The sequence below is a fragment of the Procambarus clarkii genome, chromosome 92 (assembly GCF_040958095.1).
Source record: "Procambarus clarkii isolate CNS0578487 chromosome 92, FALCON_Pclarkii_2.0, whole genome shotgun sequence".
Lineage (NCBI taxonomy): Eukaryota > Metazoa > Arthropoda > Malacostraca > Decapoda > Cambaridae > Procambarus > Procambarus clarkii.
Window position 1 is genome coordinate 6,380,529 of NC_091241.1, and position 25,200 is coordinate 6,405,728.

At 45.1% G+C, this 25,200-nt stretch overlaps 1 protein-coding gene across 3 annotated transcripts in view; it reads right to left on the reverse strand.

Annotated features, from left to right (window-relative positions):
• Nucleotides 1-25,200, reverse strand: part of LOC123775108 (uncharacterized) — an 80,914-nt gene that overhangs the window by 26,411 nt on the left and 29,303 nt on the right. For 2 of the 3 annotated variants that reach the window (XR_011226013.1, XR_011226010.1), the window contains exons 3-4: nucleotides 25,025-25,108; nucleotides 4,459-4,489 (exon numbers count right to left, since the gene is read on the reverse strand). The gene's annotated coding sequence lies outside the window, so the exon portion shown is untranslated. The remainder of the gene's footprint in view (nucleotides 1-4,458; nucleotides 4,490-25,024; nucleotides 25,109-25,200) is intronic. The other variant, XR_011226011.1, reaches the window with a different exon arrangement.

Genomic DNA, 25,200 nt, shown 5'->3' on the forward strand with positions numbered 1-25,200 from the left:
TTTTGGAATGTTGTCCTCGAGTTGTATTGCTGTATTAGGAGTTGTATAAAGCCAAGGTGGAATGGGGGGAACAGGAGGTTGGGTTTCACAGTTTTGAAGTAGGGAGAGGTCTATATTGAGGTTATTTGTAGCCCGTGTGAGGAAAGGTTGCGAGTGAATGGTTGGGGAGCGGGGGTTATATGGGTTAACTGTTGGGTTAATTTTTGATCTGTATGGGTGTGTCTGGTGAGCAGTGGTGCAGAGTGACAGATAGTTGGCACACATAATGTCTCGTCTGGTGGTTAGGCTTGTGAGGCCTGTTTCCCCGTAAAGTCCGAGGATTGGAGTTGAACGCATTGCGCCACATATAAGTCGCATGGCATTATTTTGTATGACCTCGAGGCTCTGTAGGTTAGTGGGCGCCGCCGACGCATATGCCTGGCAACAATAGTCTAGTTGGCTGCGAATGTAGGTTGTATAGAAACGGAGCAAGATTTTATGGTGTGCTCCCCAGGTGGTGCCAGTGAGGGCTTTAAGTATGGCGAGTCGAGGTTGTGTCGTCTGTTTAAGGTGTTGAATGTGTGCTTTCCAGGTAAGTAAGGGGGAGTCTAAGCGCATGCCAAGATATTTATGTTCTCGTACGTGTTGGATGGGAGTGTTGTGTATTGTGAGGGTGGGTAGATGAAGTAGTCTTTTTTTAGTGAAAATCTGATAGCAGGTTTTGGTAGTACTGACTTGAAGGCCCCATTGTTGTGTCCAATCTATGAGGTGGTCCAGTGCTGTTTGCATTGTAGAGACTGTATTTGGTAGGGCATTGTCTGAATAATACAATGTTAAATCGTCGGCGTACGCCGAGAGGTGAACAGGATGGGTGTTAGGCAAATCTGCTAAGAATGCGGCAAATAGGGTTGGGCTTAGTATGGAGCCTTGTGGGACACCTGTTTGTATTGGGATGCCATCGGAAAACTCGCCTTGTATAAAGACTTTGGAGGTCCGGTTTGTGAGATAGGACTGTAACCATAAAAGTAATCTTCCCTGTACGCCTAAACGTGCAAGCTTTGCGAGGAGGCAAGTATGAGGAATGCTATCAAAAGCTCCTTTGAGGTCTAGGTAGACAACAAGACAATATTTACTGCTTCTGAGAGAGGTGCGGATTTCATGTTCAAGGCAGAGTATTTGATCTAGCGTGGAGCATTGCGGTCGAAATCCAGCTTGGAGTGAAGGTATAATATTGTTATACTCTAGGTACCATTGGAGGCGAGTATGTACTAGCCTTTCCATGACTTTACTGAGGCATGATAGTAGGGAGATAGGTCTGTATGACGCAGGTTGGGATGGGTCTTTTCCTGGTTTAAGGAACGGAAGAATAATGCTGGTCTGCCATTGTGAAGGAATATTTCCGTGAGTCCAGCATAGATTGTAATAGTTTAGAAGAGTGCCGTGTGCAGTCGGTGGAAGATATTTGATGAGCTCATATGGAATTCCATCCTCTCCAGGTGCCTTGCCAAGAGGTAGGCGGTTTAAGGCCAATCGTAGCTCGCTTAAGGTGTACACGTTGTCGACGCCGAGCATGGGCAGCGGTATGGCACGGTCAATTTCTTTTCTGAGAGAGAGTTCTTGGGCATGAAGGAAGGGTGTTGAGAGGGTAACTTTAAGGCATTCAGCGAGAACACTTGCACGCTCCTGAGGTGTTTGACAGAGTGAACCGTTGATCATCAGGGGGAACGAAGGGAATGTTGGGCGACCTTTAATGCTGTTAAAAGTAGCCCAGACTTTTGAGTGCGGCGTTGTGGGTGTGAGGCTATCACAGAATGTTGCCCATGATGCTCGTTTTGCTGATAGTATGGTTTTTTTGGCCGCTGCTGTAGCCCGCCGGAGATTGACCCAGTTCTGTAGGGAGGGTTGACGTCTTTGTTTTTGAATGGCTCGTCGGCGTAAAGCGACTGTTCGTGCACATTCCGCGTTCCACCACGGTTTAAGTGGTTTGTTGGACCTATGTCCTGAAGTTTTCTTAAGCATTTGGGTGGCTGCAGAATTTATGGCCGAGGTGATTGTGGACAGGCGCTTGTTAGGGTCTACTTCATCTGTGTCTGGGAGGCGGACAATATCAGCCCATTTTTTCTTGTCTAGGTACTTTATGTTCCACTTGGGAAGCGTAAGCGGGTGGGTTGGTGGGTGAAAGTTAGTAAATTTTATTATGAGGGGTTTGTGGTCACTACCAATATCTGGTCCAGTATGAAACTGTAGTTCATGTTGAAAGTGTGCAGAGCCAAAGCAGATGTCCAGTGAGGCTTCATAATTGGTTCTGTAGTTAAAGTAGGTTGCAAGGTAGGGCGGCGAAAGAAGAGTATATGGTGTAGTGTCCAAGTAGTTGTACAAATCGGTGCCTGCAGTATTTTGGGTACCTCTACTCCATGTGGGGTGGTTAGCATTGAGATCACCTGTAACAATGATCGGGTGTCGTAATTGGTTAAGATAAAATTCCAGTTCATTTGAGTTTATGGTGCCTCCAGGGTTGTATATACCCAGAAAGGATATGTGTGTACCATTATAAGGTATTAGGCATGCTAGAACTTCTAATTTACCGTTCACAAAATACGTTAGTGTTACAGGTTTACATGTCATATTACTTCGTGTTAGAAGGAAAATACCACCCCCCATACGGTTGGGTCTGTCCAGTCTCTGCATCTGAAAGTTTTTAAATACGGGATTTTGTTTGGGAGTGAGCCAGGATTCGGTGATGAATGCTAAGTCCGGTTTGGATGAGTAGAGGAATTGTTTAAGTTCTGTGAGGGATGTTTTGATGCTTTTTGCGTTCCAAGTCATGAAGGTTAGGGGAGCCATTTAGGATGTTTGGGTTGTGGATGTGTCTGTTTTCTTTGGTGCGCTCATAGTGGTACGAGTTGGATACCTAGATGTGGATGGGGGCTGTGTCTTACTCTTGGTACTGGTGGTTGGGGTTTGTGGCACGTCAGCCTGGGGAGTGGTTTTGGTGAGGCGCGCTAAGGAGGTAATTAGGAGTTTTTCCATCATCTGATCAAACAATGTGTGTCCAGCATTGGTAGCTTTATTTGGGCGGATGTCAGTGTCCGTAACTGTTGATGGGGGGTCTGTTGGGTCAGCCTCAGGGGTGGGTTGTGGTACTTGGGCAAAAAATTTTGTTAGGAGTCGGTCCAGGGTCTTTTCCAGTGCATTTTCGATGCGAGTGACGATCGTTTCAATAAGATCATTTTCGAGGCGAGTGACGAGAGTTTCAACTAAATCAGGATTCAGTTGCGCGTTTTGTGAGAGGTGGTTGGACCCTGGGGTTGCGGGATTGTCGGAGACAGGGATATCCGGTACAAGCGAAGGTTGTGGTTGAGTGTGAGGTAGAGGTTGGTGATGAGCTGAGGAAGGTTTTTTTAATGCGCTGCTGTATAGCAGGTTGGTGGTAGGGGGAACCTTCATTTTCGCTGCTGCTGCTACGTAAGAGGGACATTGTTTAAATGTGATGTCATGCTCGCCACCACAGTTTGAGCAGGTGAGTGTATCCGATGCACAGGTTTGTGTGTAGTGGGAACCAGAGCATTTCCCACATTTGATATCTTTAGTGCAGCCCTTCGAGGTATGGTTAAAACCCTTGCATTTAAAACATTGGGTGGGACGCGGAACATACACCTCTAGTTTGTGGAGGAAGCCGTTTAACCAAATCCTATCAGGGGGAACGTAGTCCAGAAAAGTAAGCAGGGCGGTGCCTGTATCACTCAGTTCTCCGTTCGTTCGTCGCATAAATTTTTTTATTTCATAGAGTGGGATGCCATTTGTGTCGAGTTGTGCCTTAATGTCTTCTGCGCTGATGTCTACAACATGCCGGATTACATATTTCACTAATCTGTCTCCTAGTGGTTTATAGCACCTAACTTTGTGACCACAGATGTCAGTAATGTTTGAAATCTCCAGTTCCGCGCTGTGTTTGTGATCCACTGCGATCAGGTTCTTTAGTTTGTTTGGTCTGATATCGTGCACGTCGATTCCGAATTTGTGGGGAATGGCATTATATAGGATGCTTTGTGCCCTACTATTTCGGAAAATATTCTCATTTTCGCCCTCAAAAGCAATGATAAAGGTTTGTAACTCCGAAGAGCTTGGCCTACCTTGGTTGAGCGGTGGGTGTGGATATTGAGGCCGCGTGGCGTCGGCCTCATTTCTGTTTACCTCTGATAAATGGCGGCGCTTTGCCTCCAGTCTGTTTGCCTTACTATGGTGTTTGCTGTCTATGAATTCTCCTTCGGGGTCCTCTTCTATGACCGGGTGACGTTCAGGATTCAATTTTGTGGTATGCAGTAATGGTTTTCCAACATCTTCTAAGGTATCGTCGATGGTTGTACGAGAGACGCCATGTGCGCCTCCAGCCGCCGCCATGACACCGGCCACCTCCGCGGGAGCTCACTCAAAACACACCCAAACACGACCGCGTCCAACACGCAACTCTACCAGTACCTTCTAATGCGAGCCCTCCGACCTATCAACTCTGAAAAGAAAATGGTCTGGGGGTAGTTATGGTTAGTAGACTGTCACCGGAGGACCACATAAAGTCATAAAAGGCATTGTCTGAGGAGCATTTGCAGTGCTAACTTCAGATTTGCTTTTAAATATTAAAGAATCGGTTCATGACTTGTGAGACCAAAATATTAATATGCAGCAGTTGTATGGTGTCCATACCTCAAGAAGCCCATCAATAAACTGGAAAAAGGTGCAAAGGCATGCTATAATCTGACTTCTGGAACTGGAAAGCAATCGTTACGAGGAGAGGCTAGAGGAGTTAAATAGGCCAAAGCTAGAAGGTGAAGGAAAAAGGTGATATGATCACTTCATTCAAAATAGTAACAGGAAACTACAAAACTTACAAAGTAGACATCTTGGGACCTGCGACTTTAAGAACAAGAGGTCATAAATTCAAGATAAAGAAGCAAAAGTTAAAAAAAACATTAGAAAGCCCACCATTGCAAACATAGTAGTAGATGGTTGGAACAAGTTAAGTGAGAAGGTGGTGAATGCCAAACCGTTAGTAGTTTCAAAGCGTCATGTGATAGAGTATTGGGAAAACTGGACACTGCGACCGTCCTGTAATTACTTGGGTAATTACTCTCGCTTCCTCCTTGGGTTTGTACAGATATAGAATATAGGTATTGTAACGATTAACTTGCATTTGCTTAACCCTTGTCCGGTGGATACGAGACACTTAACATATTTGGGGTCGGCCGTTGGATAGAATGAACATAGCCTGAGGATGGGTTGCTTCCTGCCTGTATGTACAAGGTTCATACATACAGATTCGAGAACCGCCATTGAAACCTTACAACAAGAACACATATGTGATAACATACATCTGATCACAAATGTCATATCATTAATGCAAACACTCAAACGACAAGGCCGTCGGGTACTTATCAACTGGGTGCCAAGTCATGTGGGAATAATAGGAAATGACATTGCAGACGAAGCTGCAAAACTTGCAACTACGAGAAGAAATGTAGACATTTACATACCACAAAGTCTATCACAGATTAAGAAAGTAATTAGAAACAGAGCAATGCAAAAGATGTACAGTGACCACAACACAGCAGTTGCAACATCAGGATCTGCGGGTTGGTACAAGAATTCAACCAACTACGAGACACTTAGTTTGATGAAAGGGAGCAGTAGAACAACAGAAGTACACTTACATCGCATCAGGCTTGGATACCCATGTGCATGGGAAATAGGCTTACAGGTTCCGGAAGATGAGAAGAAATGTCAACACTGTGGAGAAATGCCCGACAGACCACTGGAACATTATCTAACACAGTGCACAGTTACAAACTCATTAAGATTTCAACTTAGATTCAATAGAGCAGAAGAAGTTGTTAAACACATATGGCAAAATCTAACTGAAGCGACCATACGAGTCATATATACTCATACTCCGCCCAAGTAAAACAGAAACAAGCAACACTTAGTGGGCCAGCCAGAGGCTTAGGGCCCGCGCAGGAATATCCGTGCAAAAAAAAAAAAAAGTACCTGAGAGCTAGCTGCTACGGACTGCTTCCTGTGTAACAAAAAGGAGGCCTGGTCGAGGACCGGGCTGCTGGGACGCTAAGACCCGAAATCATCTCAAGATAACCTTCATAATACAGAATAGATTTACCAAGGCATATGCATATAAAATTTGATCTACTTTAAAAATTTGTATAATAAACAAGGCAGAAGGCAAAAATATACCTATAAAACTGAAAAAGCTGCAAAACTAGTCTAAAGTAATTTAGTAAAACAACATTGAATTCTAAAGGAAAGTATTGATTACTTGATTGTAGAGGGCGCACTCAACTGCTGTGCATGACGTCAAGGGTCAGCAATTTCAGTGGGTTAGGATGGAAGGTTAAACGTCACTGTGATGCCGTAGACAAGTCAGGTGAAGGGTGGGTGTGAAGAACTGTATGGTGTCTATTAATCTTGTTTAAATTACTAATCAAGCTGTCAATGTAATCAATCAGAGCTTTAATATAACAATGTGCTTTAATATACTTACTTATCTCTCTCATCTCATTTTTCTCTTGTAATGTATCTTTATCATTTATCAATTCTGATTGAAATTACCTACTTAAAATTATCTGCTAGATTAAGGACCTGCCCGAAACGCTGTGCGTACTAGTGGCTTTACAAGAATGTAAATACTGTACTATCCAATGTATTCTCACAAACCCAATGTACCTTCTTGTATATAAATAAATAAATAAATAAATAAATAAATAAATAAACTAGGCTAGTTCTGTGGTGAAGCACTGTGGGATAGTTCATCCCATCAGTGACGAAGAATTATAAGAACAAAGGTAACTGCAAAAGGCCTATTGGCCCATACGAGGCAGCTCCTATCTATAACCAGCCAATCCCACTCATATACATGTCCAACCCACGCTTGAAACCTGATAGGTTGTGCTAGATAGGTTGTAATGGGGATAATGGAAACATTACAATAGTGGATGGTAAAAGACATGTAATGAAAAAAGTGAATTAGACATGTAGAGAGAAATTTATAATAGAGGTAATGAAATTACATTAAATGGGGACGAAAGATAAATGCTATAATGGGAGAGAAATGAATAAGGATAATGTATGATTCGCCTCTAGTGTTAAATTCAATAAGGCATTTATTTATGTATTTTTATACAAGAAGGTACATTGGGTTTGTGAGAATACATAGCATGGTATTTACTATCTTGTAAAGCCACTAGTACACGCAGCGTTTCGGGCAGGTCCTTAATCTAACAGATAATTTTAAGTACAGTAGGTAAATTCTAGTAGAATTAATAAAATAATAACAGATACATTCCAAGAAAAAATGAGATGAGAGAGATTAGTAGGTATATTAAAGCAAGCAAGCAAGCGTCACTGATATTTTGCCAGCTCTCCTCCATCACATGGAGGAAACAGCCTCGCCTCTCTGACACTTTTATCTACGGACTCTGTTGACCCGTTGACGACGAGCGGACGTCTGGGGGGGGGGGGCGCCGGAATATGTGGCGTAATTTTATCCATAGGGTCTCAATACTGCCGTCAGGTAGTATTGAGAACCTATGGATAAAAATCCTTTGGATAGGCACCTCCAAAGGATAACTGACCAATCAGGCTATGATTCATACGTCAGGCTGCGAGCAGCCGCGTCCAACAGCCTGGTTGACCAGTCCAGCAACCAGGAGGCCTGGTCGACGACCGGGCCGCGGGGACGTTAAGCCCCGGAAGCATCTCAAGGTAACCTGAAGGTAGGCATTACTATTCAACGAGGCCTGACGATAAGTGCGCCAGGCATCGTAACAATCCAATTATCTCAGGGAAGTTGATAGATTCTTCGTTTTTGCGGCTGGTTCTTCGGGGTGGCTGTGTCCGGCGTCGGCTTGTCCCAGAGGTGCTGGGAGTTGGCAGGTCTTGGTGGGCTCCCGATGTACCCTCGGGGCGCGACGCCTGCTCTCTGGAAGCTGTTTTTGCGCTTTTCGTCTAATCGGGTACGAGTTTAGGAGCTGCCATCGCGTTCTGCCGCGACTTTGAATACCCAGTATTTTCTGTGTGGAGGTGGGAGCCGGTGTCTGCCTCCCTGAGGGACTCCCGGAACATCTGCAACGAGGCGTGTTAGTTTCCCCGACAGGCGACGTTTATATAGCAGCAAGAGTTTATGTTTTAGCCTTCATGGGAGCGCGGGACATCTTCAAGAGGAAACTAGATTTATTCCTCCAAGGAGTGCCGGACCAACCGGGCTGTGGTGGGTATGTGGGCCTGTGGGCCGCTCCAAGCAACAGCCTGGTGGACCAAACTCTCACAAGTCAAGCCTGGCCTCGGGCCGGGCTTGGGGAGTAGAAGAACCCCATCAACCAGGGGGCACATTGCGCACCACGACCGTCGTGGCCCCTGAATCAAACAGCAAGAGTCGTTTCTCTCTCTGGCGATCTGCTATCATTGTTATTGGTGCTGTCTGAACACTGGTCACTTCTAAAATTTAATGATATGAAACTAAGTTATATTCAACAGTTCAAAATAACTAGACAAAACAGAGTAGGCGTAATACATATTTCAAGTCTACTTTAAACAATATATTTGTCAGCATAAGTAATTGTATCTTAAATCTAAAATTCTCTAGTCAGAGGCATTAGCTATCACGTTTCTACAATCAATCCCAGATCTCTTCTGTCTGTCCATAATATTTCAAGTAATGCAAAGGGCCTGACGTTTTCCTCTCCCGTATAGACGCATGTCTATAATTATTATAGTATCTCTCTCAGGGTCACATACTAGGTCACGGGGTCAAGCTTAACACGTGGTAGGGTAGACAAGGTCATGAGGGTCAGAGGTCACATGTGGTAAGCCAGAGTAGTTCACAAGGGTTAAGAGTCACGTGGGAGTCGGGTCAATACGGAGTAGGTCAGATGAGGCTAACAGGGAGTCTGATCACAAGCAAACCCGACTCTGTAACCTGGAGTTTGGGGGGGGGGGGAGGCTACATGGCTGGTCAGATGAGGTCACATGCTTGCGTGTCATCTCAGGTGTTGTCGTGCAGGCACGCCTATATGGGGATCACGAGGTGAAGTGTAGTAGGTCAAACGAGGTAATATGGAGGTCAGGAGTTATACGTGTATAAGGCCACGTGGGGACCTCATGCTTCACACGCACTAGGTCCCACGTGACATAGCAGACGAGGTCACGCTTCCCACGTGACAGGTCAGACGAGGTCACGCTTCCCACGTGACAGGTTAGACGAGGTCACGCTTCCCACGTGACAGGGCAGACGAGGTCACGCTTCCCACGTGACAGGTCAGACGAGGTCACGCTTCCCACGTGACAGGTCAGACGAGGTCACGCTTCCCACGTGACAGGTCAGACGAGGTCACGCTTCCCACGTGACAGGTTAGACGAGATCACGCTTCCCACGTGACAGGTCAGACGAGGTCACGCTTCCCACGTGACAGGTCAGACGAGATCACGCTTCCCACGTGACAGGTCAGACGAGGTCACGCTTCCCACGTGACAGGCCAGACGAGATCACGCTTCCCACGTGACAGGTCAGACGAGGTCACGCTTCCCACGTGACAGGTTAGACGAGGTCACGCTTCCCACGTGACAGGTTAGACGAGATCACGCTTCCCACGTGACAGGTCAGACGAGGTCACGCTTCCCATGTGACAGGTCAGACGAGGTCACGCTTCCCACGTGACAGGTCAGACGAGGTCACGCTTCCCACGTGACAGGTCAGACGAGGTCACGCTTCCCACGTGACAGGTCAGACGAGATCACGCTTCCCACGTGACAGGTCAGACGAGGTCACGCTTCCCACGTGACAGGTCAGACGAGATCACGCTTCCCACGTGACAGGTCAGACGAGGTCACGCTTCCCACGTGACAGGTTAGACGAGATCACGCTTCCCACGTGACAGGTCAGACGAGGTCACGCTTCCCACGTGACAGGTCAGACGAGATCACGCTTCCCACGTGACAGGTCAGACGAGGTCACGCTTCCCACGTGACAGGTTAGACGAGGTCACGCTTCCCACGTGACAGGTCAGACGAGGTCACGCTTCCCACGTGACAGGTCAGACGAGATCACGCTTCTCACGTGACAGGTCAGACGAGGTCACGCTTCCCACGTGACAGGTCAGACGAGGTCACGCGTCCCACGTGACAGGTTAGACGAGGTCACGCGTCCCACGTGACAGGTCAGACGAGGTCACGCTTCCCACGTGACAGGGCAGACGAGGTCACGTGAATGTCAGGAGAGGAGGAGGGGACACCCAGTATCAATACTGTGCGCCACTACACAGGGCACACCGCACCTTTGTTAATATATCATCCTTATTCTCCTCTCCTCTCACCCCCCCCCCGCCGTGTATTTATTTAAGCAGACTAATAGCTTGACATTAACATGCCACCATTAATTATTTACCTGAGGGCCACTAACACACTAGTGGCCTCGATGAGGACAGGAAGCCGGCGGCTTGTCTAAGGTCCCCTCATTGTCCTGATGATTTTTTCAAGCTGGATTTTAAAGTTCAGCAGGGTTTTGACATTTACGGCTTCGACGGGTAGGCGGTTTCGTGGATTTATAAGCCTGTGGGTGAAAAAGCACCGCCTGTTTTCAGTGGCTTGTTGAGCTTGAAATCGTTACTACTTGTTTGCATTAAGTTGTCCAGATCAACATTTTCCAAATTAATCAGTATTTTGAACGTTTTGGTGAGATGAGCCCTATCATGTCTGGTTTGTGGTATTAACCCTGTGGCCTCTTAACATGTCCTTTTATGAGAGTTCTGGATTTAATTAAATTAAAATTAAATTAAAATTAAAAAATTAAATTAAAATTAAAATTAAATTTAATTAAATTAAAACTTAGTTCTGGATTTAATTTTGTGCCCCGGTGTTGAACTTTCTCCAATGAAGCTATATCTTTCGGAAGATGAGGTCTCCATGGCTGGATTCAATAATCCGGGCGGGGACGCACTAGAAATTTATACATTTCTGCCTGAATGACTGCCTTCATTTCCTTAAAATCTAAGGTATACTTTAGTATGAACAAATCCACAAGGGCCGTGACGAGGATTCGAACCTGCGTCCGGGAGCATCCCAGACACTGCCTTAATCGACTGAGCTACGACAGGGTAAGTTTAGTATCTTTACTCTATACTTTAGTATCCCCAGGGCTTGGTTAGTATTTTTTGTTTAAACTTTGCACTTGTTGAGCAACTTTCAGTGAATGATGGATTTTGACTCCAAGGTCCTTTTCCTCATCAATCTGCCGCAGGGTATTGTTGTTAATTTGGTAGTTGTAACGTGGATTGTTATGCCCCACATGCAAGGACTTGCATTACTGATATGAAAAAAGCGTTTGCCAGTCTTCTGACCATTTGTGGAGCTCGAGTAGATTTCTCTGTAAAGCCTCAGTATAATTTTCACTTCCCACTTTACCATGAATCTTAGTGTCATTTGCAAATCTGATTATATGCTTTGTAATCTTCTCACCTGACATTGATGTATATAACAAAAAGGGTTGGCCCCAAAATGGACCCCTGTGGCACTCCACTCACCACATTTCTCCAGATTCCTTCCCATTTACCACGACCCTTTGTTTTAATCATTGTTAAAACAAAGAATACAAGCTAACAGCTCTTATTCTGTATCAGCTCATTTAGACAGCTTGCTCTTGAAGCGGTAATATGATTATAAATATAAATAATTATATGCTTTACTAGTATCAGTATATTCTGACGGGAGACATCTCCCGTCACGCAGGGTGCAGTCGCACCTCCATAGATCTCCAGTATCAGCTCTTGATACTGGTAATGGCTCAAAAGGGCCACCAATTACGAGCTATTCATGCCCGTGCCACCTTTTGGGTGTCTTAATCTTCATCAATCAATCAATCAGCATATTCTGGAAGCAGTGTTATAAACATGTTACTAAATATGACCTTGACAGTTAGATCACTGATTCTCACACGAATCTTCCCTATATTTTATATGTTCTTCGCTCTGAAAGAGAATTCAAAATTAAATATGGCTCATTTAACAGTTTGGCCTGACGATAAAAGCTGTTTCACTGAAGCTTTCAACATCAACTCTTGATTCTGTTATATAGATAATAAGACCGATTTGTCAGAATCAAAGTGGTCAGAAATGGTCAGAAGATTTGTTCATAATAAGACCGCATTCAATGCTTCTAGCAGCAATTCTTTTAGCTGTAGATCTTGCCTTCGAGTTTAAGTATTTCCAACAACACAAATGGTATGAGCATATCAGATGAGGCCGGTCGGCCGAGCGGACAGCACGCTGGACTTGTGATCCTGTGGTCCTGGGTTCGATCCCAGGCGCCGACGAGAAACAATGGGCAGAGTTTCTTTCACCCTATGCCCCTGTTACCTAGCAGTAAAATAGGTACCTGGGTGTTAGTCAGCTGTCACGGGCTGCTTCCTGGGGGTGGAGGCCTGGTCGAGGACCGGGCCGCGGGGACACTAAAGCCCCCTAATCATCTCAAGATAACCTCAAGAGGGTTTCGTCAGCTAGAGAATGTGATGAATGTGATGAATGTGAGAATGTGCTAATGTGCTAAAGAGGCTAATTGTTCTAAGATAATGCTGTTTACTGTAGCAAAAGCAGTTTGGAGATTTATAATTGTTGCCTGAGAGCTTGGTCCCTGTCTAATAAAGTATTCAGCAAAGCAAGTTTGAGCGCTTAATCTTCCAGGAAGGAGACCATACAGATTAGCAGCAAGTTGGCGTCTAATCCGAAACATTAACCTGTCGAGTATAATCATCTCAATACCACCTGTACACGTCGTACAGGGTGTTAGCGAGACTGGTCAGAATTGTGTTTGTGAATTTGGCTTGAGTATGTGTATTATGGGTCCGGGTGCAGGCCACGCACCTTCAGCACAGACACCACAAGAGAAGAACGGATAACAGACCGCGGAAACCAAATTAACAAAATTAAATTCAAATTCAAAATTTTAACAGTTTCTCAGCATCACTGTACTGTATTCTCAGTATTAAGTTCCTCCCCCCATCTCCTTTTTCTTCATATCTCCTAACTAACTTCTTAGAGGCTATATGGTGGCATTACTGGGGAATGCTGCTTGTCTGCTCTGTGTTGGCCACTTCGAGCCCTGATGGCATTTTAACATCTTGTGTTTGTACCCGACTTTATCGGCCTCGCTCAAGTTTTTGTTGTTCAAGTTGGAAAGGTGAGTTACACTCTTAATTTTAATCACAGAATTTGTGTACATTCTTGACGTTTGTGTTTACACATTTACTCAAGAAACACTCGCGTTGCATAGAACATTGACTAAGTGTATCATTAATATATGTGCAGGAAGCCACTGGTCAACAATGTGGGGGAGGAGACGATAGGTGAAGTCTTCCTTATATGAGGAAGGTAGACTGGCCTACTCCTTACTATTAAAGGTCATAGCTACTGGCCGACCTTCCCAGCAGGGCAGGTTGGGGGCCCTACGCCAAGGGCTCGGCGTATGAGTGCCTGTACGCACGCACACACCCGGCCCCCCCCCCCTTGGGCAACACTAGCGCCTTAATCCAGTCCTTCCTCAACTCATCTCTGAACTTTTCACCTCTACAAAAACGACTTGTCTTCTTTTCCATATCAACCTTGTTATTTGGTCTTCTTCCCAAGCTCTCTCTCGCGCACATCTTCACTTAGACACGTGAGCAATATTTTAGGCCCCCCTTTTAGACCAATGACACGGCTGGGTGGGTATGTGCCGTCAATGGTAAACACCAATTGGTCTGGCCAGTAGATGGTTAGGTGACCGCCCGAACAGCCTCGACGTCTCTAATGAGATACAACATTCCCGTAAACCTATTAGAAATGAATTGTGGGGTTCAGTCCCTGAGCCCATTATGTGCCTCTGTAACCCTTTCCACTACCGCCCACAAGATGAGTATGGGGTGCATAATAAATAAACTAACTATTAGAAACCAAACCATATATTACACGTCCGTTACCCTCACTCTCCTTGTTATAACCCCCCATTCCTTAATTTCTCTTAACGATATAGGCATTCTGAAGGGCGTAGCAAAGAGTACATATATTTACTATACTAGACAATAGGATTCCATTCACCTGGGCTGTGGGAGACTCGAACCCTGGACCCCTCGCGTGTGATGCCAAAGCTCTGTCGATCGAGCTACTGAGTAGTCTATATTTGTATGGGCATTAGGAAAAGTTAAGTTTAATTTTGGCCTTCTTTTTTGGGCCGTCTATAAAATGAATAGTACTAAACGTAGTTTTTTCCCTTGCATTCGGTACACTCCATGTATATCATCTATAGGTACTGTCATATTTGGTGTCAACACAATTATTCGCACACCCTCCGTCACTATGTGATGGAGTGCGAAAAGATACGTGAATTCAGAGACAATTCTATAATGAATGTTCCAACGATGTGTAAATATTTCATTCAAAATGATCTGCTTCCAGAAATTTTAGCCAAATATCCCCAGTTTGCTAACTGTAGGTAGTAACTAAGAGTGACTGTAACCTATCCACCGCTGCCCACTGGATGGGGGGCGGTGTGCAGGACAAACATATCAATTGTGACACTAGCTCTCCACATATGTCAGTTGCTTAACTTAGAAACTGTACTTGTGGTCGATCTCGAACCCATTGTTGATGTGACGACTTATACTGAATTTTGTAACTAGCTCATCCAGATTGTAACTTGCTTAGTAAATAATAACCCCCAGTAAATTGTGGGGTTCAGTCCCTGAGCCCATTATGTGCCTCTGTAACCCTTTCCACTACCGCCCACAAGATGGGTATGGGGTGCATAATAAATGAACTAAACTAAAAAAACTATCCGCAATGTTGCTATAATCATCACCGGAATGACCCTAAACGAAGCAGTTTTTTATATAATCTGCACCAAAAATGGTTATATTAAGGACGGTGTATACCCAGCGAACCCGAGCTGGCGCAGACGGCTGCGGAGCTGTTGTTTTAGATTCATCAACTGGGAACAAAAAGTTGCCAGTAGCGCGGCGGGCTATGGCGAGGGCGCAGGAGCGGGGCTGTAACTACAGGGGCACCTCCCGCGCCTCCGCTGCCTCCTGCTCTCTCAGCTGGAGGATCACCTCTCCCCACCACCCGCAGCTTCTTACAGGCTTACTATGTGCAGCTTAAGCTTGCTGCTTGCCGTTAGGATCTGTGTGTGGTTTTTTCTGATTGGTATATTAATCTCATGTGATTGTCTTTGTACTTCTGGTTCAAGACTGATTCTTTCGTGGTACTTTCTGGTCTCTGGTAATTGTTGTGTACAGTTTTAAATTTTTTAATTTTGCCCCGAGGGGCGAGTGTGTTCCATTTAAATTTGTAAATTTTGCCCCGAGGGGCGAGTTTATTGGGCAGCGCCACTCATCTTGTGAGTGGACACACCGCCATAGTGACAGTATTGGGCAGCGTCACTCATCCTGTGAGTGGACACACCGCCATAGTGACAGTATTGGGCAGCGCCACTCATCTTGTGAGTGGACACACCGCCATAGTGACAGTATTGGGCAGCGTCACTCATCTTGTGGGTGGACACACCGCCATAGTGACAGTATTGGGCAGCGTCACTCATCCTGTGAGTGGACACACCGCCATAGTGACAGTATTGGGCAGCGCCACTCATCTTGTGAGTGGACACACCGCCATAGTGACAGTATTGGGCAGCGTCACTCACCTTGTGAGTGGACACACCGCCATAGTGACAGTATTGGGCAGCGCCACTCATCTTGTGAGTGGACATACCGCCATAGCAGCATGTACAACACTCCCCAAAAGGAAGAAAACCCGCTGGGTTGTTCATCCTGTCGCTGTGTTCCATGTTCTGGGTCTGGGGTTGGGGTTTTCATAACTTTTCTGAACATATTCTCTTGCATTAATGCGACTGTTTTATTTCTATATGCTCCCTACAAAGGAGGGGGTCTGACGGCTGAGTGGACAGTGCTCGGGACTCGTAATTCTAAGGTTACGGCTTCAATCCCCGGCGGAGGCGGAAACAAATAGGCAGTTTCTTTCACCCTGATGCACCTGTTCATCTAGCAGTAAATAGGCACCTGGGCGTTAGACAGCTGTTACAGGCTGCTTCATGGGGATGTGTAACAAAAAGGAAGCCTGGTCAAGGACCAGGCCGTGGGGACGCTAAGCCCCGAAATCATCTCAAGATAACCTCCCTAGTATAGGTCCCCCACTTCATGCATTTTTTGTTATTGTCATAATGGGTACTTTGACGGCTTCTTGAGGTTATCATGAGATGATTTCGGGGCTTTAGTGTCCCCGCGGCCCGGTCCTCGACCTGGCCTCCATCCCCAGGAAGCAGCCCGTGACAGCTGACTAACACCCAGGTACCTATTTTACTGCTAGGTAACATGGGCATAGGGTGAAAGAAACTCTGCCCATTGTTTCTCTCCGGCGCCGGGGATCGAACCCGGGACCACAGGATCACAAGTCCAGCGTGCTGTCCGCTCGGCCGACCGGCTCCCTTGCTTGCTGGACTGTTGTGGAGTACGAGGTGTGCGTGACGGGTCCACGTTTTCACGTTGATGCATAGAGTGGCTGTATGTAAGTATTGTTTGATTTTATAATTTGTCGTGATGGGGGGTGAGGTTTGTCGCGCTAGAGTTTTGTCGTTGTTGTACTGTACGTGAGGATATTTCATTGCTTAATTGTATGTACGTATTGTATTATTGTGTTTATTTCAAACACAAAACGGCTTCCTAGCATGTTTTAGCTTACGTAGCCTACGACGCATTTTAGCTCCTGTAGCCTACGTCTTATTTATCTCTTATAGCCTACGGCGTATTTTAGCTCCTGTAGCCTACGTCTTATTTATCTCTTATAGCCTACGGCGTATTTTAGCTCCTGTAGCCTACGTCTTATTTAACTCTTATAGCCTACGACGCAGTTTAGCTTCTGTAGCCTACGTCTTATTTAGCTCATATAGCCTACGACGCAGTTTAGCTCCTGTAACCTACGACTTATTTAACTCTTATAGCCTACGACGCAGTTTAGCTCCTGTAACCTACGTCTTATTTAACTCTTATAGCCTACGGCATATTTTAGGTCCTGTAGCCTACGTCTTATTTAACTCTTATAGCCTACGACGCAGTTTAGCTCCTGTAGCCTACGTCTTATTTAGCTCATATAGCCTACGACGCAGTTTAGCTCCTGTAGCCTACGTCTTATTTAACTCTTATAGCCTACGACGCAGTTTAGCTTCTGTAACCTACGTCTTATTTAACTCTTATAGCCTACGGCATATTTTAGCTCCTGTAGCCTACGTCTTATTTAACTCATATACCCTACGACGCATTTTTGCAGCCTACGTCTTCAAAAAGGAAGAGTTCATATGAAGGTCGCGGAGGTAGTCCGGCGGTTCCTCTTAACACCAGCAGTGTACAAGGTCTAACTACCTTCTCATAAGGTCAAGAGGTGGCCACTGCCACTCAATGTCCTCTTGTTGGCCTCCTTGTTTTTACCATCTGTAAAATATTAACAATTATGATGCAATTGTTGTATTTGCATTTGCAGTACTTAATTTGTTTTCAGATATCTAATTCCACTAAGCTTTTCTGGCAAGTCTTATAAGAGCCGAATGTACAGTAATATTAGTGTAAATATTAGTTTAAAGGCTATAACTCTTGTTCTAGCGCTTAACTTAACACTAACACGCTTAACTTAACACTTAACACTAACTTAACTCTCTGTTTGATATTGGGCTTAAGGCCTATCAGCATCTTGAGCTTTATAAACACCACTACAATAGCTTACGGACCAACCACCAAGTATACTACGCTGGGAGACCCCAGTATACTTCCCTGGGCGACCCGAAGTATACTTTCCTGGGACATCACAAGTATACTACCCTGGGAGACCCCAGTATACTACCCTGGGAGACTCCAAGTATATTACGATCCCTATCAGGGGGACCCCCAAGTATATTATGATCCTGGGGGGGGGGGGTGTCAAGTATATTACACTGGGAGATCTCATGTATTCCATCTTGAAGGACCCCAAGTATATCACCCAGGGGAACCCCAAGTACACTACTCTGTGAAACCCCTAGTATACTACCCTGTGAGACCCCTAGTATATTACCCTGAAAGACTCCTAGTATACCACCGGGAGACCCAAAGTATACTACCCTGAAAGACTCCTAGTATACCACCGGGAGACCCAAACTATACTACCCAAAGGGGACCCAAATGTACCGCCCTTGGGACACCAGGTATTTCACCCTGGGGGGGGGCGGTGTTTACTAGTAATATAGCAGAAGTTCACGGCTGCGTATTGATGATAATGTATTGATGATAATGGCGGGAGGAGACGTCTGGGTGTTTGTAGTTAAGAGTGAGAGCCTTGACTCCATAGTTAATGCTTCTTCATAAGGTTATAATAGTCAAAAAAGAGTCCACGTCATCTCATGGGTATTCATTTTTTGTGAAGAACTGAGTATATCATGTCAAGTATATTAAGGCATTATTGTAGGGCGCTTATGAGGTCTAAAGAGACATTGCCAGGAACATTACTGCATTGGCTAAGCTGGCGAGGAGGAATTTATGATTGAATATTGATGTAAAGTGTGCGGGAAGCTCCACCATTCGTGCTGGGATTACTATGCCATTCTGAAGAATATAATGGAAGGGTTGATATTTGTTCGAGTTATTGAAGAATACAGCTGTATCCTGAACAGTTTTTTTGCTACAGTAGGGTTGGTATTTTGGATTATTTGCCTGCTTTGGTTCGCGTTGGCAATAGAACAGTTTTCAGGCCTCACATCCTATCTTGAGGTTATCTTGAGATGATTTCGGGGCTTTTAGTGTCCCCGCGGCCCGGTCCTCGACCAGGCCTCCACCCCTAGGAAGCAGCTAGTGACAGCTGACTAACACCCAGGTACCTATTTTACTGCTAGGTAACAGGGGCATAGGGTGAAAGAAACTCTGCCCATTGTTTCTCGCCGGCGCCTGGGATCGAACCCGGGACCACAGAATCACAAGCCCAGTGTGCTGTCCGCTCGGCCGACCGGCTCCCCTGGAGCTATTCAGAACACTGTCATGCAACATACGTAAGGCCAGTCTGCGTACTATTGCCTTTATATAATGTACATTTTTTTCCTAGCATGATGCAGTGGAGAATTAGTAGATATCATATTTATGTACGTCTACAAAAATAGAATTATTTTATTAATAGTGTGCAGTAGTATTTTATTAGTTAAGTCCCGCCTAGAAATGTACATAAGAAAACTTGAAAGGTACAGTGGTTTGTAACGAAGCCTATTCCGGAGTCCCTTTTGATGGTGTGTGCAGGACCGAAAGAACTTGACTTAATAATGTCAGAAAAGGTGAGAGGGAATATGAGTGACACATCTCCATAACACAGGATGTGTGTCTTTACAAAGTTGGCCAGACGCTTGGGGCTAGCTTCACCCAACTTTGCAACTTGATACATGGGAAGGGGGGAGGGGGGTCATGTGTCATAGACCAGTCGGGGTCAGTCCAAGTACCGTGCTTTAAAAATACCGGTATCTATAAACCCTACCCCCCCCCCCTCTCACCTTTCCCTCCCGTCCTATTTTTCATGAAATCTGAAATAAAATCAGGGATGTGCTTTCCGTAGAGTTTTTATGCTTACCCGCGTCTGCTGTCCATAGTTTACTCGAAAACAATGAACAGAGAGACAGAGATGGATAGAGGGTGAGAGAGGAAGAGAAAAGAAAGGGGGTGGGGGAGAAGGAGAGAGGCAGGAAGGTGGAGGGGGGGGGGAGGGGGTCAAGACCTATGTAACAAAAACTAGATCAACACCTAGATCTATATATAAACAATTGGATCAAAGTTAAGAACAATATACACACAATAAACACAGGGTTAAGACCCAAGGTCTACATGTAAACAATTCCGCATATAATATCACTACGCAATTAAGAAAAAAAATTAAATATTAAAAAAATTGCTTAGTCACTCTTACACCTCTCAGCAAAGGAAACCTTGCAAAATAATCACTCAGATGGTTATTATAGCAAGATCGAGCTTCCTCCGCCATCACACGCTAACAATACTAATGTGAATCCCACGACATGTTTTTGTGAGGGCGAGGCTACCTGGCCTGGCCCAGGAAGAGTGGGTGAGATGCATCACACTGGACTGACCCGATAAACCTTTACTCACTCTTCACAGGACTCCGTCCAAGCAGTCCTGTGACCTATACCCAAAACGGGGGTACGATTTGTGTAGGGACAAATCGTACACAAGACGGTTAGATAAATCATATTTTCTAATTGACAAGTTCATATATAGCGTTAGATTAAGATGTATTAGCCTAAAGCAGGCTGTGTTAAGCTCGTTGGGTTAGGTTGAGGGAAGTTAGGTTAGAAAGGTTTTACAAAGCTATTGGCGTCTTGTGTACGATGTGGCGGACCTCCCAATAAAACAGTCTCTCTCTTTCCCGCCATATTTGAAACAGTTCAAGACTTTCTAGAATATATTATTGTCTCCCAGTGTGGAATATTACAACATCCTTGTGTCTCCTGGTGTGGGATATCTTAGACTCCTTGTGTCTTCAGGTGTGGGATATCTTAGGCTCCTTGTGTCTCCAGGTGTGGGATCTGTCCATCACCTTTAGGTATTTCCCCTCCCCCCCCCCCCACCAGTGGAAGATACAGCCCGCCCCCTTCCGTGTTCGTCTGTAAACTGTGAGGCGCGGGCTGCTTCTCAGTGACTACCCATCCCTAATCCTGATCCTTTCCAAGTGCTATATAGTCGAAATGGCTTGGCGCGCTTTCTCCCGATAGTTCCCTGCCCTTGTCAGTGACTATACGGATAATTAGGTCGGGCTCCTTATGGGGCATAAGGAGCCTATTAGCTTTGTACCTGTTGTGTTATAGTTGAACTATTCTGACCTTCAATTCTTTGTCGAATCTGGCCTTAAAGTTGTGGATGGAGGTGGCTTCCACAACTTGTCTTTTCACTTGAGCCCCTCTCAAGTGAAAAGGGGAGCTCCCTCCCCTCCCCTCCCTCCCTCCCTCCCTCCCTCCCTCCCCTCACCCCTCCTCCCCATCCGTACAGGGTACGAGCATTTCATTACATTTATTTGGCTCGTTTGTGTGTAAAGCTTCCACTCATGTCTGATCGTTTTATTTTATCTGAATTGATCCATCTTGTCTATGCCTCGGAATCTTGTATGTTGTGACCATATCTCCTCTGTGTTCTTTTTGTCCTCCAGGGTTTTGAGGTCCAGTTCTTTCAACCTATAGTCATAGATTTACTCTCCTTGGCCTGGAACTAATCTTGTTGGTTACTTCTGTACTTTTTAAATTTTAGTTTTATGCTTCACAATGTACGAGTTCCAAACCAGTGCTGCATATTCCAGTACTGTCTAACAAAAGCTGTGTAGACGGCATTGACCGAGTCCTGGTTTAAGTTTGTAATTTTTTTTTTTTTTTTTTTTTAGATATATACAAGAGTTGTTACATTCTTGTAAATGACGCTCTAACAGGTGCCAGCATCCTATATACTGCCGATGTGTGCCTTCGGTGTTAGTGTTGGAATTATATCCACTCCCAAATCTCCCTCTTTCCAATTTCTGTGGGTTACTTTTCCATTATGTGGCGGATACCTTCTTGTCTTTTCTTTCTCCCGTCCCCATTTTCATTCCCTTTTCATTTGTTGGGATTGAAGTCCAACAACCATTTGTTTGGCCACTTCTGAAGTGTGTCAAGGTCGTACTGTAACTTCCGGCAGTCTACCACTGGGTTTATATTCCTCATTAGCTTTGCATCGTCTGCAGACATTGATAAGTAGTGGTTCCAGGACCGAGCCTTCGGGGTGATGGGGACCCCAACTTATTACATTCCTCCAGCTCAAGACCTCACCTCTGTAATTCTTTGTCTTCCGGGAGGTTTCTTGTCTTTAGTTTTTATTGTAAACACCAGTTAGCTAGTGACAAAGTACTCCTGCAGCCACCTTCAGCAGCCATGGCCATATCTGGCCCTATTGATTGGGTTCCATCTTGTTCCTCCAGGAGTTTTTTCTTGTTAACCTCTTCCACACTGATTACAATGTCTCCCAGTGTTTCATCTGCTCTTTCATTTCGCAAGTTTGGTTTCAATGTTGGTTCTTTTCTGAAGACCTGAAATATTTTGTTGAATTCCTCATACACCTTCGTGTTGTTTTTTGTGAGAATTTCCCTCTTGTCTCTTGCTGTTGTTTTTCTTCTTATATGGCTATTGAACACCTTTTGTTGGTCTTTAGCTTTTGTTGCAATGTTGTTTTCAAATTTCCTCTCGGCTTCCCTTCTGACTCAGGTGTCTTTATTTCTCGCTCTCTTCTGCATTTATATTGTCCTCTGTTCCTACCGCTGTACTTTTTCCCTGATTTTTGTCGTCTCCTTTTGCTTCTCTGCATTATCTATTGAATCAAGAGTTTACCTTGCTTTTCTCGTCCCCCCTCCTTCTTAAGTGGGATGCACAGCTCAGTTGCATGTGCACATTTCTGAGCAATAACTTCCATGTCATTTGTTGTCCTCCCTTGCAGCTCTCTTGCCTATACTGGACTTCACACAGAGAGTTCCTCACCTTACTGTAGTACTCATGTCTGTAATTTCTCGTCATCCTTAATGTGTTTCTTGGTTTATCCAATTCATTTAGCTCCATTGTGTACTCTAGCATGATAATGCAGTGGTCGCTGGCTCCTAGTCGCTGGCTTCTAGTCCCTGGTTCCTAGTCGTTGGCTCCTAGTCGCTGGCTCCAAGTCGCTGGCTCCAAGTCACTTGCTTCTAGTCCCTGGTTCCTAGTCGTTGGCTCCTAGTCGCTGGCTCCTAGAGGCTGGCTCCTAGAGGCATCTCATACCTTATTTTATCAGTATCTGCCTCAGTCTGGGTAAAGACAAGGTCTGGTGTTGCTGGTAGGTCCTCTCTCCTTACTCTTGTGGGTTCTGTGATATAATGTTTTAAGAAGTGTTATCTTATCTTGAGGTTATCTTGAGATGATTTCGGGGCTTTAATGTCCCCGCGGCCCGGTCCTCGACCAGGCCTCCACCCCCAGGAAGCAGCCCGTGACAGCTGACTAACTCCCAGGTACCTATTTACTGCTAGGTAACAGGGGCATTCAGGGTGAAAGAAACTTTGCCCATTTGTTTCTGCCTCGTGCGGGAATTGAACCCGCGCCACAGAATTACGAGCCCTGCGCGCTATCCACCAGGCTACGAGGCCCCTGTGCTGTCGACTGTGTCTACCAGGTTTGGTCTCCATGTCTCATCACTTCCATAGAGGGTCCTTATTTATCCCGTCTGTTTCTTTGTGTCTGTCATCTCTTAAGTATTAGAATCCTAGCTCTTCACTCCGTTGCGACTGTGACTGATTTTTCTATTACCTTTAACCAAGTTTTGCTGCATTTATCTAATTCTTCGATAGTCTTTCTGTTCCTTAATGAGAGATTGTAAATCACCGCCACCACTATCTCCATGTCCTCAGCTGTTGGCGTTTCTAGCAAGTGCTCTTATTGATTGGTTTCCTCTGGTATTTTGATTTCCTCAAATCCCCGGTATAGTGGTAGCATTAGGCCTACACCCCCCTCATCCCTGCTCACTTATTTTCCCTTGATATCTTGATATCCTCATGGGAAGATTGCATTTCCTACAACACTTATCAGTTACATTTCCATTATTACAACGTGTGGTTGTTCTTGTGTTGTCCTTTCCTGTAATTCTACTCCTTTATTTGTAATTCCATCTGCATCTGCGTACATAACTTTAAAACTACTCGTCTTCACTGGCCTGATTTGATTTTTCATAGTAATTCATTGTGTGTTTTTTTAGGGGGGGGGGGACAGGCAGCCAGTGCACATATACATGTACACCACCCCATCGCCACCCACAAACAACATCCCCATCTCCTCTCACATTCTCCCTGTCTCGAAGCACGTACACGTTCCCGAACTCCTTACACACACACACACACACACACACTAGTATTAATATACTCTCTATTGATCTCACACACTCTCTATTAATATAATAGAGAGGGCAGCTTCTGTCACTAGCAGGAACAGATCCAGACTGCTATTCATGGGAGACTTCAACCACGGGAAGATAGATTGGGAGAACAGAGACCCACATGGAGAGCTAAGCTGCTGGACGTGGCAACAAGAAACTTTCTAAGCCAACACATCAAGGGACCGACAAGAATGAGAGGAGATGACGAACCACCAATGCTTGACCTGATATTCACCCTGAATGAGTCGGATATAAGAGAAGTTAAGCTGGAAGCCCCCTTGGGAATGAGTGATCACAGTGTACTGATATTTGAATACCTGGTAGAACTAGGAGTAATCTTTCCCCCCAAAATAACTAGAAAACAAGGGGCTGGCGTATCGAAAGGGAAATTATGAAGAAATGAGAACATTCCTAAGAGAAATACTTTGGGACACAATTCAAAACTAAGACCGTACAAGATATGATGGACTATGTCACCCAAAAGTGTCAGGAGGAAATAAACAGGTTTATCCCGGCCCAAAAGAAAAAAAAATGAGAAGCAAAAAGAAGAATCCGTGGTTTAATAGAGCATGCATGGAAGCAAAGGGGGCGTGGAGGAACCTCCGAAATAACAGAACACCAAAAAGCACAGAGAGATACCAGAGAGCCAGGAATGAGTATGTCAATCTTAGAAGAGCAGCAGAGAGACAGTATGAAAATGATAGAGCAAAAAAGCCAAGACCGAACCAAAGCTACTCTACAGTCACCTCAGGAGGAACACAACAGTGAAACAATAAGTGATGAAACTTAAAACGGGTGAGGACAGGTACGCAGAGAATGACAAAGAGGTATGTGAAGAACTCAACAAGAGATTCCAGAAGGTCTTCACAATAAAACGAGATGAAGTCCTTGAGCTAGGAGAGGTGGCCGTAAACCAGAAGGCCATGGAAGGGTTCGAAATTACTAGAGATGAGGTAAAGAGGCATCTGTTGGTTCTAGACGTGAGAAAGGGTGTTGTTCCGAACGGAATCTTACCATGGGTACTGAAAGAGTGCGTAGAAGTACTTTGCTTGCCACTGTCCATGGTGTATAGTAGGTCACTGGAGACGGGAGATTTACCTGAAATATGGAAGACGGCTAATATGGAGTCCCAATATACAGAATCACTTCCTGTCAAAAGGGTAACAGACAAGAGGCACTGAACTACAGGC